The sequence below is a fragment of the Benincasa hispida genome, chromosome 7 (assembly GCF_027475165.1).
Source record: "Benincasa hispida cultivar pf3 chromosome 7, pf3_genome.v1.1, whole genome shotgun sequence".
NCBI classification, from domain to species: Eukaryota; Viridiplantae; Streptophyta; class Magnoliopsida; order Cucurbitales; family Cucurbitaceae; genus Benincasa; species Benincasa hispida.
In genome coordinates, this window is record NC_143484.1 from 14,082,709 (window position 1) to 14,100,058 (window position 17,350).

The following is a 17,350-nucleotide window of genomic DNA, read 5'->3' on the forward strand; positions in this document are numbered from 1 at the left end:
GTTGTTCACTATTTGTTGTTTGCTAGGATGAGAAGCAAATATGTCAACCTTTATGAGTTTAGTAAGGTTTGATGTAGAGAACTTTGATGGAATGATCAACTTCAGTTTGTGGCAAGTGCAGGTCAATGGTGTGCTGCTACAAATTGGGTTACACAAGGCCTTGAAAGGAAGACCAAACAATGGTACTTTTTAAGAATTAAGCAGTGATGGTGTTCCAAAAGAGTCCAACGACGATTACATTAAGGGTTCTAAAAAGTCCTACATGAGCAATGAAGATTGGGAGGAAACGGATTTGAGGATTGCTAGTGCATTCAAGCTAAATTTTGCTTAAAATATTGTTGCGAATTTGCATGGAATTTCGATAGCCAATGAGCTTTTAAAGAAGCTTGATGCAATGTATTAGGCAATAAGCATCTCAAACCGGTTGTACATGACAAAGCAATTTTACACATTGCAAATGGTGGAATGTACGAAAATCTAACATCATTTGGATAATCTCAGTGGCATCATTTATGATCTAGAGGTGATAGGAGCGATGATAAAAGATAAATATAAGGAAATCAAACTCATCTTATCACTTCTTCTTATGAACACATCAAGCCAATCTTTCTGTATAATAAATAAACTTTAGATTTTGTTGAGGCTATTAGTAAATTTTGTCAAAGAAAAGAAAACTTAAGAGTGAGTGGCATACTTCACTAGAGGATTCAACACTGGTAGTTAGGAAGTGGAAGAAAAAGAAAGAGGTAGTGCATAAAAAGGTTTGTTAGAAATGTGGACAGTTTGTTCACATGAAAAAGGATTGTTGTAACAGAGCCTGTTCGTCAAAAAGACTGAGTTGGATACTAATGTTGTCTTTATCGTCATGGAAGATGACAATATCTTCCATCGAAGTAATGCATTATTTATCCTCTGCTATATATCTGTAAATGCATTATTTATCCTTTGCTATATAGATGTACTACCATGATAGACGATGCAATATTAGCAGTTCCATAAGTTTTTTCACGTGGATTGATTTTGTGGTTATGCAAGGTGTATAGTGGAAGTCGTTAATGGCTGAAGGACTTCCTGGTGAGCTAAGTTGGTGGAAGTTGTACCAGCAAGGTTTAACGGCATGTGACGAAAAAGGAAAATCTTGGGAGCTGGTATTCCAAGTATCTACTTTTCATGGAGTAGGTGATAGTTCTCTAACTTCAGAATTATTAATGTCAGTGAAGATAATGGATGTAGTAGAAGCTGTAGATTCTCCAAAAATCTTATTACGGTGTTGAGTTTTTGGAAAAAATATTAGAAGTGCAGCTTGTCCCACATTGGAAAAGTTGAAGAAAGTTATGAGCTCCTAACACTATAAAAGGAGCCTATGTATCTAGTTTGAAGTCGTCCTAGTTAGAAACACTTTAAGTTTAGTGTGCTAACTTTAATTAAATTTCTTTTGTATTCTCTAGTTTGGGAGTGAGAAAAGGGGTGCAAATAGTCCAAAGCTTTGAGAGCATTCTACTGTAATTATGTCTGGTTGAGAGAATTGTAGTAATCTTTCACATAGTGGATTTTTCTGGTCCGTCTTTTCTTCAAATTAGGAGTTTTCCACATAAATTCTTGTATTCTCAGTTTTTATTGTTTTTCTTTTATTTCTCTATTATTTTTATGCTTTTTCCTGCAACAGAAGTGGGAGATTTTTCCCAATAATAACACTACTACGTTCATGAATTCATCTATACATTTAGCATATCCCTACATTAAGAAAAAGCATTCGACTTAAGCTCGGAATGCAATAAGTATGATGTAACACCCCACACCTTTTTATTTATTTATTATTAATGTAAAACTTTTCCCCTTTTCAGGATTTGTCCTTAGTTGAAGGGCATATTTGGAATTCCGAATTTAAAGTATGAATGCGAGGACTTAAGTGTTGTCATGGAATTTATTCACAAAATTTTCAATTTTCAAATGCAATTTAAAAAAAGTTATGGCAGGAATTAATTATTTTTGAAAAAAGGAAAGGGATTAAATAGTATAAAGTGGGTTAAGGAAATGATTTAATTAAAAATATACTATTTTCCTTTATTATTATTATTATTATTTTTTTCTTTAAAAATAAAAAGGGCACCCCCCCCCCCCCTTCTTCATCCCGAGTTGTCCCTCACGTCTGCTGCCAGTCACAAATCACAACCGCCCATATCGGACGCTGAACGTCCGCCGCCAGCCACGAATCCCAGCCGCTCGCATCCCTTTCTCTCTCGGCAACCCAAACCACGCGGCCTCTCCCTTCTCAGTTGCGTGTCCACGCCTCGCCTCGTCACCGGCCTTTCGCATGCCTTTGCTCACGCCGTAACGGTCGTCGTCGACTCTCAGCCGTCCGCGGGTGCCAGATCGAAGATCGTGGGTTCGACGTCGTTGCTAATCCGCCTTGTCGTCCAGCGTTGCTTCTTCGTCTGGCGACGCTTTTTCGTCCAATGTCGCCCAGCTCCTACCGTCGTTGCGGTTACTGTCACACCTCTTTTGGGTAAGATTCTTAGTCTCTCTTAGGGTCTACATGTTGGAGAATAACTCTGTCTAATTAAGTCTCACATTCATGAGAAACTCATCATGAGGCTCTATACTGTCATGGGCTAGAAAACTACTTAAGCCAATCCTCATATTATTCTTTAGCCTTAAAACAATCACATATCATTACTTAGACCCTGTTGCGGATGAGTCTAAAATTTCCTTTGAAAATGAGGTTTTGAAGTCCCTAGATGCTAAAGCATCGGTCAATTGATAACATATTTTCATAACCTTGTAATAACCATAATTGATCTATGAAGTTAGTTTTTACGATAAAACCTTCTTGATTCATAAGTCATATCTTGAATTACTCATACTCCCTAGAGCTAGTTAACTCATTGCCCATGCAAGGGAAAACATACTATCACGTACTGCTCCAAACCCACCTATTGCAACATCTTGTTATCAACTCAACTTTATTACATGTCTATCCCTTATCCCAATGGTGATATTGGAAGATCCAACTTACTTACTTTTGTGCATATACCACTTTTTCCTACCTCGAGCTGGATTAAGTTCCTTTTTCAATAAAATTGATGGTCTTGCTAGTTCATGTTTCGAACTTGCACAATACGTCAAAATCCTTTAAATCTTACTAATGCCCTCAATGGTTTACCTCTTAACTAATGAAACCTCAACATAACATGTCAATAGTTATTCAACAACTACTGTTACTAGTAACTCCATTTTAGTTCATCCCTTCTCAAACTTTTATTTTTGTAAAGATTCTTGTGTTAAAAAAAGTTCCATACCGATCACCTATGTTAGCTATCTTTCCATCCAACTCATATTTTCCTAAAGTTCCACATGATAATGAGATATTTATCTTTTAAACCAAAACAAATTCCTTGTAACCCCTCATATCATACCTCAAAACCATACTTAACTGGGAGTTTTGAACACATTAAATTCCTTTCTATTTCCAAACGAGTAAACTTTCTTGGATACTTTTTTTTTCCACTTTCCAAGTGGAACATAATATTTTTACTAAAGTATATTTATTTAACTCTTCCATAAGTCTTATCTCTCTCACTAAGAATTTTTATCTTGTAGAATTCTCCTTTGTCAATTTTCATGCTTTAAACTCCAAAAGACTTTCATTTGTTCAAATTTGTCAACCTTTGATCTTCTTATCACAACAAGGCTATGGATTTAATTAATCTAGGTACTCTAAAATTATCCTTCAACCTAAACAAAAAAAAAAAAAAAAATTGCTTTATCCCTTTTAAGTCTAAACTCATGTCCAACTATTTTTGCTTCCTTTAATAACATCAACTTAGCTGATATTCTACAAGAATCCTTCATATCACTACATATACTTTACCTGGTCCATCAAGTCATAGTATTACCAAAGTGATTATGACTTATTAATCATTTCCAAAATTCCTCTAAAAATGTTTGGTTTTAATATCGCAGAAACTTTAATAAATCCATATTCTCTTCTCTTTTTCCTTCTTATCCATAAAACAACCTTTAACCTTAAACTTGAGTATATAGCCTATGAAGGAATTTATTTGTACTAACACCAATGCACTACTCAACAAAAAAACGTAACACTAATCCTTAATGTATTCTAATCTAGACAATTTTAATCCTTGGCTTGAACATTTAAATACCTTTATTCCTGAATTTTCATAACTCTATATAGTTTCATCAACCTTTAAGATCTTTGAACTGAGGTATATATTTGTTTGTTTCTAATAGAATTTCCATGAGATAAACTAGTGCCAAGTGACCTCATAATTTTTTTTTTCTCCTTTTGTAGTGTCATACCTGAATAAGCAACTTATAATAACTTCTAACGAGTCACTGACCTAGAATTATAACATAACTGGTGCATTTAAGCTAAACAAATATTTTAATGCAGAACTATCATAAAACTTACAATTGATAAGACATACCTGGCGATGACAAGGAATCCGTTCATAGGCCACAGGAACAATCTTGACTTACATAGTAAGTCAGTCTATAGAACCCAAAATATGCCATCCAACATCTTTAGCATCAAAATCTCGTATATTCTTATTCTTTCGGTACGCAAAAGAACAAGGAAGAAAAACATAATGGAGTTTCTCATTCAAGATCGCTTCGAGAGCCGAGATGAATATTATATGGTAGCGATAGGAAATTCTTTGGCACTGAATCCAGGTATGAAGGAAGAACAGATTGTTCCAGCGCAAAATGCTATCCTGCTCTATTGTTGCGTAGCAATAGAAGCCTGCTCATGCTGCTTCGACGGCGCTTTTTCTCCTTCTCTTCGCTCTGGACGGGAGGGTTAGTGGTCACGGGGAGGGAGCACGATATCGATGACCGTCTGCGGCATTTCTGTGTGCTCAGACGAGACTTCGGAACATCGCGCTGTTCTTGATGGAATATTTTCATTGATGAGCTCAGGGGCTTAGGAAAGTTTGTCAAATTAGTGAAAAATGTAGACTAATCCATAGAATTTGAGTAAGAAGCTAGACAGTGTACATATAAGATCGATTGACAGTCGACAATTTCTCAAAATGTTTCCCGCGATTCTTATATCTGATACCAACTGTAATGACTTGAACCCCTAGGACTTAAGTTAGGCCGTTACTAAATACAAGCATGCATGGAACTTAAAATGACACTCTATTATGGTGAAATAAATGCTAATTAAATAAGGAAAGTTCAAAAGACTTTCATTAAATTCAAACATTAAAAACAACAGTAGGGTACCCATAAATCATAAATGATAATAAATAAGTCTAAAAATGATTCTTAATAGTAAGTTTTAAACATCAAAATTGAAAGTTAAGAAAAACATGAAAAGAAATCTAAATCTAATGAGCGGAAGCATAAAACTAATCCCAGTGGCTCGATCACGAATTCCTCTTGTCCGTAACTGGTGCATCTCTACCTTTACCTGAAATAACAACATGAGAAAAAATGAGTATAAAATACTCAATAAGTAACCCCACTACTGAGGCCAGGTTAGGCATCTATGTCCTCTAGATGCCTACCTCTGGTGGAATATATAAATTGTCCTAGTCCTCATGGGACACATACATACATTAAAAACTGAGTTATATCCTACTGTAGCTAAATATACCCACTACCTCTGGTGAATCCCGAAGGAAACACAAACTGGTGAATCTCGAAGGAAACACAAACTGGTGAATCCCGAAGGAGACACAATATCTGGTGAATCCCGAAGGAAACACAAACTGGTGAATCCAAAAGGAAACACAAACTGGTGAATCCCAAAGGAAACAAAAACTGGTGAATCCCAAAGGAAACAAAAACTTAATGGACATTCTAACTAATCAATAAAATCACTATCATAGGCTCAACACCATAATTATCACAATATAGTTATATGACATACATATATGCCTCAACATCATGGCTCTACAACATACACACATGCCTCAATATCCACATATCACATACAACCTCATGAAATCAGATATCATCCCATGCTAGCATTCAAGTGTCTATGTGCACAAATACATCTTTTAGATCCTCAAGCAAGAACATACATCGGTTATATTAAACTATCAGTTCATCATGCTGTCATTCTACCATAACATTCATCCATCATGCTAGCATACATCCAGTGCCTGGCCCGTGGACAGTTCCAGTAGTAAAATTTCTTACTTCGATACTAGATTTAGATATCGATCCAAGCAGCAATCTTCAATAATAAATCTTTGAATTCAATTCTCCAACGAAGCCTGAGCAACAACCACCCTCAATATTCCAATCTCCAAATTCTTCCTTCAATCAGACCATTCTTCCAACTTTTAATCATTTTCTCCTGTAAAATTTTTAATTCACAAAGAATTGAACTCACCCCTTTCCACAATGAAATTAATTCATGACATTAATTTCAAATTAAATTTGTATGACATAACCCCCTTCCAAAATGAAATTAATTCTTGCATTAATTTCAAATTAAATTTGTGTGACATAATTTCAACGTCAATCCATTAATTTCAAAATTAAATAATTTAAATGTTAATAATTAAATTCCCGCAATTACACTTTCAAATAGACTTGACTTCTACGTCCCATTTCTTTCTTTAAGTCCAAAATTCCAAAAATGCCCTCAATTAATACAAATTACTGAAAGTACATAAATAATAAAAATTCGGGGTGTTACATATCGCTTTGCATCCTAACCATAAAAAGAAAATTTTAAAGCATCTCTTTATGGTCACTTCTTAATTAAATCAATTGGTTTAATTTCGTTCTTGGTTGGTCCTAAAACCAAAAAAGTTAACCTACTACCACCTCTACAGACAACTACTAATTTTCTTAAAGTTAGTGTGAAACCCAAATCCTACTTTCCCTACTTAAATATGTTTATTGTTGAGATTAGTAAAATGAAGGATTTAATATTTAAGATGATGTGAAATGGTAGGGAAATGGGTAAAGGATAAGGAGACGAAGAAGGAAAATACTTAAGTATTGGAAACTTGACTCTCGGGTGTTTATAAGTTAGCCGAGCAAGAAAAATTTTTGGCTAAGTGCTAGCCGTGAAAAAGGTGGCCAAGCATCAACTAAACACTAGGTAATCATCGAATAAGCATTAGGTAAGCATCGAGTAAAAGCCATGCATGATCGAGGAAAGGATCGTACATCAATTATGCATAATCGAGGAAAGAATCGTGCATCAATTATACATGGGCGAGGAAGGGATCAGGCATCGAGTCTACCATCGAGTATCATCGAGTAATTACCAAAATGTCATCGAGTAGGCTATCATGCATCGAGTAAAGTCTATCGTGCATTGAGTAAAGACCATCATGAATTGAGTAAAGGCCATCGTGCTTCGTGTAAGGGCCAGGCGCGAGTGAGGAAGTGCTCGGTTGGAAAATTAAAATTAAGTTAATTAATGTGTTTGTAAACATAATTAGGAGTCCAATTGGTATTAATATGATACTTCTAGTATCCAATTAGAAGAAATTGAGATCTTAAGTCAATTTTGAAGTTGATTAACGGGTTAATTTAAAGTAAACCCTAATTAGACTTAATAGGAAAATTATGCAAAATTGCACTGAATTAATATTAACTAAGGTGTTCCCAAACTTAACTTAAGTTTTAATGAACAACAATAAAATATTTTAATCTTGGGATTCAATTAGTTTGGAATCTTAAGTTGATTTTAAGATAATTTGAGTATGAAGGTGTAAAATAAAACCCTAAGATTGAATGCTATTAGGATTTGGAAAAATTAAATCCATTTAAGCTTAATTTTAGTTCTAATTAAGATACTTTGAACATCAATTGGAGTAATTTGGAAAATAATTTTTTTAATAATCAAGAGAATTAAACTATGGGTAAATTTGAAATGATGGGAATTAATTTCCATTGAAAATCAATGTTGGTGATCCTGAAATAAATTTTGAAGTAACTAAATGATCAAATTGAAAAGTAAACTCTACAATAAATCAAATTAGGATTTTGGAAAAGTGTAAGCACAATTGATTGGTTTGTGACTATGTCGAGAATGATCAGAAGAGTATTAACTAAATTTCAAGATTTATAAAAAAAATCAGTGGACGGGGAGTTTGAAAGGAAAGCAAATTAACGGTGAGTGGTTTATACTTTTTAATGTTTGGATGTATTATATATTTATACCAAATTGTTAAACTCGACATGATCTGAAAATATGTTTTCCTGGATTATAATTATTATTCTTTTGTTTGGATGACTATTTTCTCTGTGAGTCTTGGTTTGAAATTTTGTTCCTATTGGTTTGACTTCAAACTAGAAATTGTACATGTGATGTTGTTAGTATACTTTGGGGATGTTTGACTAGAATTGTCAGTATATCTGACTTGAGTTATCCATGTGTCCGAGTATATCTAGCTGGAATTATCAACATGTGCACACTCGACGGGTTGTTTGGGGTACTAAAAATTGTTTCCTCAAACCAGTTCATGGTGATTTGCTACGTAATTGGAGGATTATGTGATTGTGCCAACTTCATCTCATCTATTAGATTGAATGAATATATTCGATGGCCGTATGTGTTGTGATATTGCTTTCTAGAAATTGTTTTGAAAGAGAATAATATTTTAGTTCGAACTTACACTCACTGAGCACTCTTGCTCATGTTTTTCAAATGTTTCTCAAAATTCCCCCCCCCCCCCCCCCCCCCCCCCCAGATATCAGAATGAAGGTGATGGATTTTGCATAGAACCAGTCGACGGAGTGATTGCGAAAATCATCCCGACTCGACACCTATATTAGGCATGGTAGTAGTGTAATCTAATAACTGATAGACGGTAATGTATTGTATAAAAAACTTATAATTGAAATAGGCCCAGTTATGATTTGTAATAGAAAAAGAAAATAAATCCTAGATTGTAGAAGTTCCTTCCAGGTTAGAGTTATGACCTCGGGAAGGGGTGTGACATTTAGACCTTTAATTTTCTTAAAGTAGATTATATTGAATCTTCCAAAAATAAATAATGAGAAGTAAAATAAAAAGAAAGAAATGTTTAAGCTCATGTTTGAATTAAGGACCTTTTAGTGTGTGAGAATAGTATGATAACCAACTACACCACCCAAACAACTTCTAACAAAAATACAATTTAAAGCATAATGTTTTAAGTTTACACTTTTTGTTTAATAAAGGAAAAAAAATGGATTGATATTATTAGAAGTATTGGAAATACAATGGTATAAGAAAAAAAAAATAAAAGAAAATGGATTGAGAAAATAAAATACAATTAAAAGATGAAATTCTCCCCATCAATATTACAAATGGAGAACATAAAATACATTTGTTGACCAAATATCTCCAATTTTCAAATGGAGAACATAAAATACAAAAATTCTCATACGAATTAAAGTACATTGACTCCATTCCGAGGTCCATGACTTTTACCACTAGTCCGTATCCATATTTGTCATTGCTTGTTTGAAAGCCATCATCAGGTATGATGACCTGAGTTTCGGTTAAACCCATGTACCAGTCAGGCTGTTGCACACCCTCCCACTACGTCGAGGGATTCCCAACTCTTGAGAAGGATGTGAAGTACTAATTTTATCAACAACTCTGGTTAAAGGATTTGCTCGATCAACTACTCTTGTTGATCTATCTGTAGTTTCTCTGGACATCTTACTTAATTCTAGCTTACTGCGAGATTGATGATTTTTAATGTGGTCTTCCTCAAGGAATGTTGCATTTATCGACACCTTTATCTTCCTCAAGATCATAAAAGTAAAAACCTTTTGTCTTTTTTGGAGAGCCTACAAATAGGCATACTTTTGATCGGCATTCCAACTTCTTTAGATTTTGCACCAACACGTGTGTTGGGCATCCCAAAATCCTGAAATGACGTAAACTACCTTTACGTCCCCTCCACAACTCGTACGATGTTTCTAAAATATTATTTTAGGGAACCATGTTCAATATATATACCAGAATCTCTACTACATGACCCAAAAAGAACACCGCAACTGAGCATAACTCATCCTAGAACGAACCATGTCTAACATGGTTCCATTTCTCCTTTTTGTAACATTATTTTGTTGAGGTGTGCCAGGTGCTATGAGTTGGGATTGAATTCCATATTTTATCAAATAGTCTTAGAATTTCATATCCATGAACTCACCACCTCAAGCTGATCAAAGTTTTTTAATCCTTTTACCTAATTTTTCTCAACCTCTACCTTATATTCCTTGAATATTTCAAATGTTTCAGACTTATGATTCATTAGGTAAATGTAGCCATATCTTGAATAATCATCAATGATGCTGTTGAAATATGCATACCCTCCTCTCACTTTAACATTCATTAGACTATAGAGGTCTGAATGTACTAGCTCTAAAGGTTCTTTGCCTCTAAGAGCTTTTCCAGTAAAAGATCTTTTGATCATCTTACCTTCAAGACAAGATTCACATGGCAGTAAGGAGTCCACTCTTAACCAATTTTCCAATCCTATTGAGATTAATGTGACCTAATCTTAGGTGTCAAAGATAGAAATCTAGAGAAAATTTCTTTTCTCATTATGAGTTTCAGCTATTTTAAACATCTTTATATTCAAAATGACTGTTAGCTCAGTTTGTTTTAATATGTATAAGTTATTTTCTAAATTTGCAGAACATATCTTAATACCTTTCGAAATAATGAATATTTCATTATTTAAAAAGAAACTTTATAATTATGTTGTAGCAAACACGAGATAAAAATTAAATTCCCTTTTATAGAAGGAATATAATAAACATTTTCAAGTAAAATGTAGCTATCTCCAATAAATAACTTCATATCTCCCACTACTTTAGCTAAAACAACCTCCCTGATCCCTACGATAAAGGTTGCTTTGTCTTCTATAAGCTATTTTCAGGAACTAGTTTCCTAAGCGAAAGCACAGATATGATTAGTTGCATTTGAATCAGTTATCTAGATTATTTTATCATTTTCCACTAAACATTTCTCATTTACAAGCAAATCATATTTACTACGTTGTGCTTTCTGTGTTACTTCATTTATGACACTCATGATTTCTTTATTAGAAGTCATGTTCTCAAATTTCTTAGCTAATATATCAAATATATTTGCTAGAATAATGTTTCGGGCTTTTTCATTAGCCTTAATCAATCTGTCATATGCATACCAACTCTTTTGGTCTACAGAAGAACTGGGAGATCGAGGACATTCCTCTGTTAAAACAAATTTCAAATTATTTTTCGCTTGTATATTCGATTTCCATGTTGATTATTAAGACTGTTAACTAAAGTGGAAGCATGAAATTTTGAAGGATTCGACATGCTAAAAATTTAAACAAATTCTAATTAGTAAACTGCTTTTAAACCCAATTCAATTTTAACAAAAGTAATATTGTACCAAAAAATTCATTATTTATTTGCAACGATACTACAGTCGGTCAGATTAACTGCTACCGTGGTGTAGTCAAATACTCATTCACTAAAGCAAGACATTCTTCACTAAATTCTATCTCCAGAATAACTCTTATTCCGATAGCCAATTAGTTACCATTTTTGGTCAAGGACTTACTAACACTTAGTAATTCTGTAAGTGTAACCCTCCATTTTAAGACTTCAGAGGTTGGCCTAATGATGCTACCGAATTGGAAAGTCAGGGTTTGGAATAGACCTAACAAATCCTATCTATTTCTAGAATTTGAGTTATTCAAAATCCTATGTTACAATCCTCCAAGAGGATAATCGTGGCTAACGACTAACTAATGCCACCTAAAAATGAAAGCATGCGCAACATAGAAATCTCACGATCCAAATTAACAAAAGAGACTGTAGAACACATTGACACATATCCTTCACCCACATGAACTACTTTCCCCATTCACCTTGCTATTAACCCATGCAAACACTTTCCGAGTGGAGCAGTCGAGGTAAAATTGACACGAAGCCGAGCATGGATCTCACGGTGTGAATTCTTAGAGACAAGAGAACTAAGATCAATATATCGTATATATTTAATCATACTATGAACTACTTCCCCCATTCACCTTGATGTTGACCCATGCAAATACTTTCCTAATGGAGGTCACTCCCAGGGTGACACAAGTATGAATCTCATGGTGTGAACTCTTAGGGAAGTGAGAGTTAAAAACAACATATCGTATATGTTATTAATCTCCCACTGATGTATTCTAACAACATATCATATATGTTATTTATATCTCACGGAAGTGTTCTACTTGTTTAGGTATACTTTAACTTAGGTTTATTCTGGCTAATTAAACAACCTACGTCCATGTGGCTTATCCAAGTACAATATTTATAATTGGATTTTAACCTATGATGTCTGTTGATAAACCAATTTTACACCTCACATCGCTCATGGTGCTCATAAAACCGATTAAAATTGCTAAAGTGTATTCGATCATATCCCCAGGTAGGAGGTGTTCTGTAGAGCATCAACTTAACCCCCAGCCTTAGATAGGATTATATACTAGTTGAGTTTGTAACCCATGTTTTATAAGATAATGATCTATTTTAACTATTAAAATGAGTGGTTAACCTACGTGAGTATGCAACATATCATTGTTATGGATTTTAATGTCTAATCCAATTTTATAACAGCTTATGAAATAATAGACATTCTTTGCATCCATAACATATATCAAAAGCATTCAAACTTGAATATAATACTAATATTAAACTTTAGAAACCCTAAACATACATACTATATATTATTCTTTATAATATATTTTCAATACATGTAACATGCTTCCTATGGTGGAATTTTAAATCTACATAGCATATGTTATGAAGATACATTACGTTTGGGCCATAAATACATTATGTTTGGGCCATAGATTTAAGCTTTTGACCAAGCAACAATTTCATAAAGTTAAATTGAAGACCTTTGAGAAAAATGGTTATTTGGAGTTAGACCCAAAAGATTAATTTAAATACTAGATTTATTATTTTTGGTGTTGCTTCAAGGTCTTGCTTGGAAAGAAGTAGATAAACTTGCTTGGATTCATTTGAAATTAATTTGGATGTAAGTAATCTTACTACTGGAACCGCCTTCGTGTCAGGCAATTAAATTAAGAATAATTTTGTTGGTTCTGATACTTAAATAAGCATGAAATATGTTTGAAGCATGTTATATGTATGGACATGATTTAGAATTTTATGAGATATATTAAGAGGACGATCGAGCATGGACCTAAATTCGGAGATAAATGACACTACTATTACAATGCCATGGCGCTAGGAAAAAAAAAAGAGATATGTGTTGATGAGCATAACTTCATATGACTTATTATGTAAGTATAAATGTGTACCATGCAAAATATTACGAAATTGTGTCTGTTTTGTTATGTACATGATCTAGTGCATGAAAGTGATGTACTGGGGATGATTCATTAATACTACATTAAACATGTATGTTGAGACTGATTAACATGACATTCATTATGATATTTTATGGAACTCATGAATATGTGAATGTTATATATAGTATGAATTTAGATGTGATCTCTTTTTCTTTCCATAGTCTTTGATTACAGTGCATGTCCTAGGGCGCAAGTGCATGAAAGAGATGTACAGAGGTTGTTATTTATGAAAGTGATACATACCTAGAGGAGACTGGGGTGTACGAAAGAGGTGCACGCTCAGTGAGTTATGTGTATGCGAAAGAGGTGTATACATAACGATGTGCACGAAAGACCTGCACATCCCTACATTCATATAGAATACTTGGGATGTATGAAAGTGATACATTCGCAAAGGATACAATGTATACGAAAGAGATATACATCAGACCTGATGTGTGTGAAAGTGACACACGTCTAAGGAGAAGGTAAAAGAGTGAGTCAAGTAAGAGAAATCTCCTGGTCCTACTAGTATAGAGTTTCAATTCATATTGCATTTATTGGACATAAATGTTTTGCCTGACCTCAGTACTGGGGTTACTCACTGAGTATTTTATACTCATGTTTATTTTTCAGGTAAGGATAAGAAAACGCCACCGAATGACAAGCGAAATCCGTGATCGAGCCACTGGAACTAGTTTTACGCGTCCGTTTATGTTTTAAAATTTCTAGTCTTGATGTTTGAACTTGAAATTTCGGTATTTGTGCTTTCAAATTTCTAGTTTTGTTTTATGGTTTTAAGGGCACCCTTTTAAATTTATTTCAGTTATTTAGTTTTAATAAAGTTATTTATTTGGTCTCATTTAATCGATTTTTACCAAATCATGAAAAGATGTCAATTTGAATTATATGCATGCATGTCTATAGTAAAGACCTAGTTTATGTCCCAGGGAGCTGGGTTGTTACATCTTCACTCATTCACCATAAATTGTATTCTTAGACTACAGTATCATAGTCTCCAAAATCCAATCAATGCCACTTCTGTTAAGCATTTCTGTGATGACATTGTACTTCACCTTCGATGTGCGTAGACAAGAGTCTATATGAGGTGAAGTCATCAGTACTCATCTCGGTATCTTTTCTACCACCATTCTTTCGATTTGACTTAAGTTCTCATTCTTGAATCATGTTACAAAATTCCCATGACTATTCAAGCGTAGCTCGATTATCGTTGACACTAAAGTTGCATCTTCAACACCTGTCCATAAATGTTTGTTTTGATGGAATGTACAAGCATACAACAGAAGCAATGAGAATCAATAAGCACTCTAATTACATTTAATTTGAGTTTCAAAGCATGCAAGAAAACAATTTTTAGAGAAAAGAGTTTCAAGAACTTATATCTTTGAAGAAATCCACAAAATCCAAACTTTCAAATCAACAGTAGACCACCAAGAAAGTCTTCTCTACTATTATCTAACTTGGATTGAGAGGTGAAATCTCAAAATTGAGATCACTTAGGTGAGAGTAAGGAGAAAGTTGAGAGATAGTGGAGACTTTCTATAGAATTTCCCAAATTCATCATTCTTCTCATTCAAAGTAAAAAAATTGAAGATTTTAAGTAACAATTACATGCAACTACTAACTCAATTAGTCTCTTGACACATCAAGAAGCAACATAGATGTGAGCTAGGTGTTAAGTTTAGGGAGAATCCACTTCAATTGAAAAAATCACTAACTATTTGGATTTTCAAATTTAGAATTCGAAAATTTTCATGATAAAAAATTAATTTAATTCAAAATTAAACAAATACAAAATACAGTTTCTAAAATGGAATTTAAAAATTGAAAATGAATTTGATTTTAATTAATTAAACAAATATAATTAATTAAATAATAATTTAATATCAAATATTAAATTAATTCAACACCTATATCGTACATGCATCATATTCATGTAATTAATATTTAAATCAACATTTAAATATTTTAAACTCTCCAATTACATTTAGTTTCAACAAAATTAAACATTAATTATATCGAATGTAATTATCCAAACCCTAAATTGAATTTGAACATTTCAAATTCAAACCCGAAATGGAAATTTGAACACTTCATATTAAAACTTTGATTTTGATTTTGAACATTTCAAAGCCACCCAATTCGTTAATCCAAGGTGTCATGTTTTTGGAGCTAGTAAAGGGACCTTATGGACCTACAAATCATTGGCTAAACTCTTTAAACCAAATTAATCAATATTCTTTAACTATTGAGTCACACCACTATAGCTCAATAGTTGCACTCTCCTGACTATAGGTATATTTATGTTTGATTGATTTAACCGCAATCAGTAAGTCAATCCTTCACAGGTTGTTTGTAATATCGGCTAGGTCAAATGTTGTTTTACCCCCGAAATTACATCTTTCTCCTTATGTCCCACTGATCCTATAATAAATAATTGGTTTTGTGATCCAATAACTAAATCAATTCCCCCTCGGGCCAATGAGAGGGTGGGGTCTATTGTTCAAGACTTGGATTCAGTACTTAAGGGAACAATCTTACTATCCCTAAATTGGATAGGTGTGAATTTCATCTTGTACCCTTTGTCCCTAGCTATTTACACGATCTTACCCTTCAAATGGGAAGCTTATTGAGCTGACACTGTTGAGCCAACCCTCATTTATGTAAATCTAAGGATAATCTCGAATAAACAGTAGTTCATAGCTAGCTTAGGATTAAGGTCGAGTTACCTAGGTCATCGATTTGAAACCGTCGGTCATAAATAGTAAACAACGTTATAAAATAAGAGTGACTTATATCTTAATCCGATCTTTTGTAAATTCATTGCATAGAATGCCCTACTCCTCATGTCACTAAATGATCGAATCAGAATCACTTCGTTTGTAGCACTTTACAACAAATTGTAACAACTACAGAGTTGGCTGCATCTGATAGTGTTACAAGAATAAGGAACCCAACCTTATTCATATACTATAGACCGTTTTGACTATTTATTTCAACTTGATCCATCTTTATGTCGCCACATAAATTTCAAGTATTCATATAATAGTCATGGATCTTTAGTTTATTAGATTTAGTCTTTACAAGTACAATTTACATATTCAACAACAACTTTGTTGAATAAACGACAATAACATCTTTATTGATAATAGAATATATTTAACATTACAAACGAGTTTTAGGACATACAACCCAACATGATTAGCCCTCGACCACGTAATTTGGAAGTAGTCACCTCACCATCAATCCTACAAATGGCAAATTTAAACCATCACTCAGGATTCATACACAACTCTTTGACACAAAAAGAAAAGATAAAACAAAAGAAAAGCAAATATAAAACGCCAAAAAAAAAAAAGAGAGAAAATGTTAACAAAAGAAACACAAACATAAAACGTCAAAACAAAAAATTATAATTAAACAAACATACGAATAAGTTATCAAAACAATTACTTGAAAACAACACCAAATAACGCAATAAAAACCCACTTCCATAAAACTACAATTAGAAACATATGGGACTACCCACTCTTCTAAAAGCTACAATACATAAAGCACTTCTATAATATATGAATGAACAACCACTTGTCTCTCCACAAATTACAAACAGTATCTAAATTAACATTTTATATTTATAAATTAGTATTTACATTCTATTAAGAAAAAAAAAAACCATAAGTTATGCCTTACACAAATCATCAAACAAAACTTGCCCATTCTGTCTGAACCTCATTAATCTCTTCTTGCTTATATGCACTTTTTGTATTAAAACATGATTACTTCTCTTCATGTTATTTAAAGGGTGAACAACGTATAAGAACCTGTAAAAATTTAACCTAGAGTGAGGCCAATAGCTAAATGCAACAACAAATTTATATAGAATATTGATCAAGTATTAACAAAAGGAAAACTATTTTGATGTAAGTACTTTAAATATTTAAGCATTCATTATTCATGCAAATACTTTTCTAGGAAAACATGTCCCAAATGTAGAC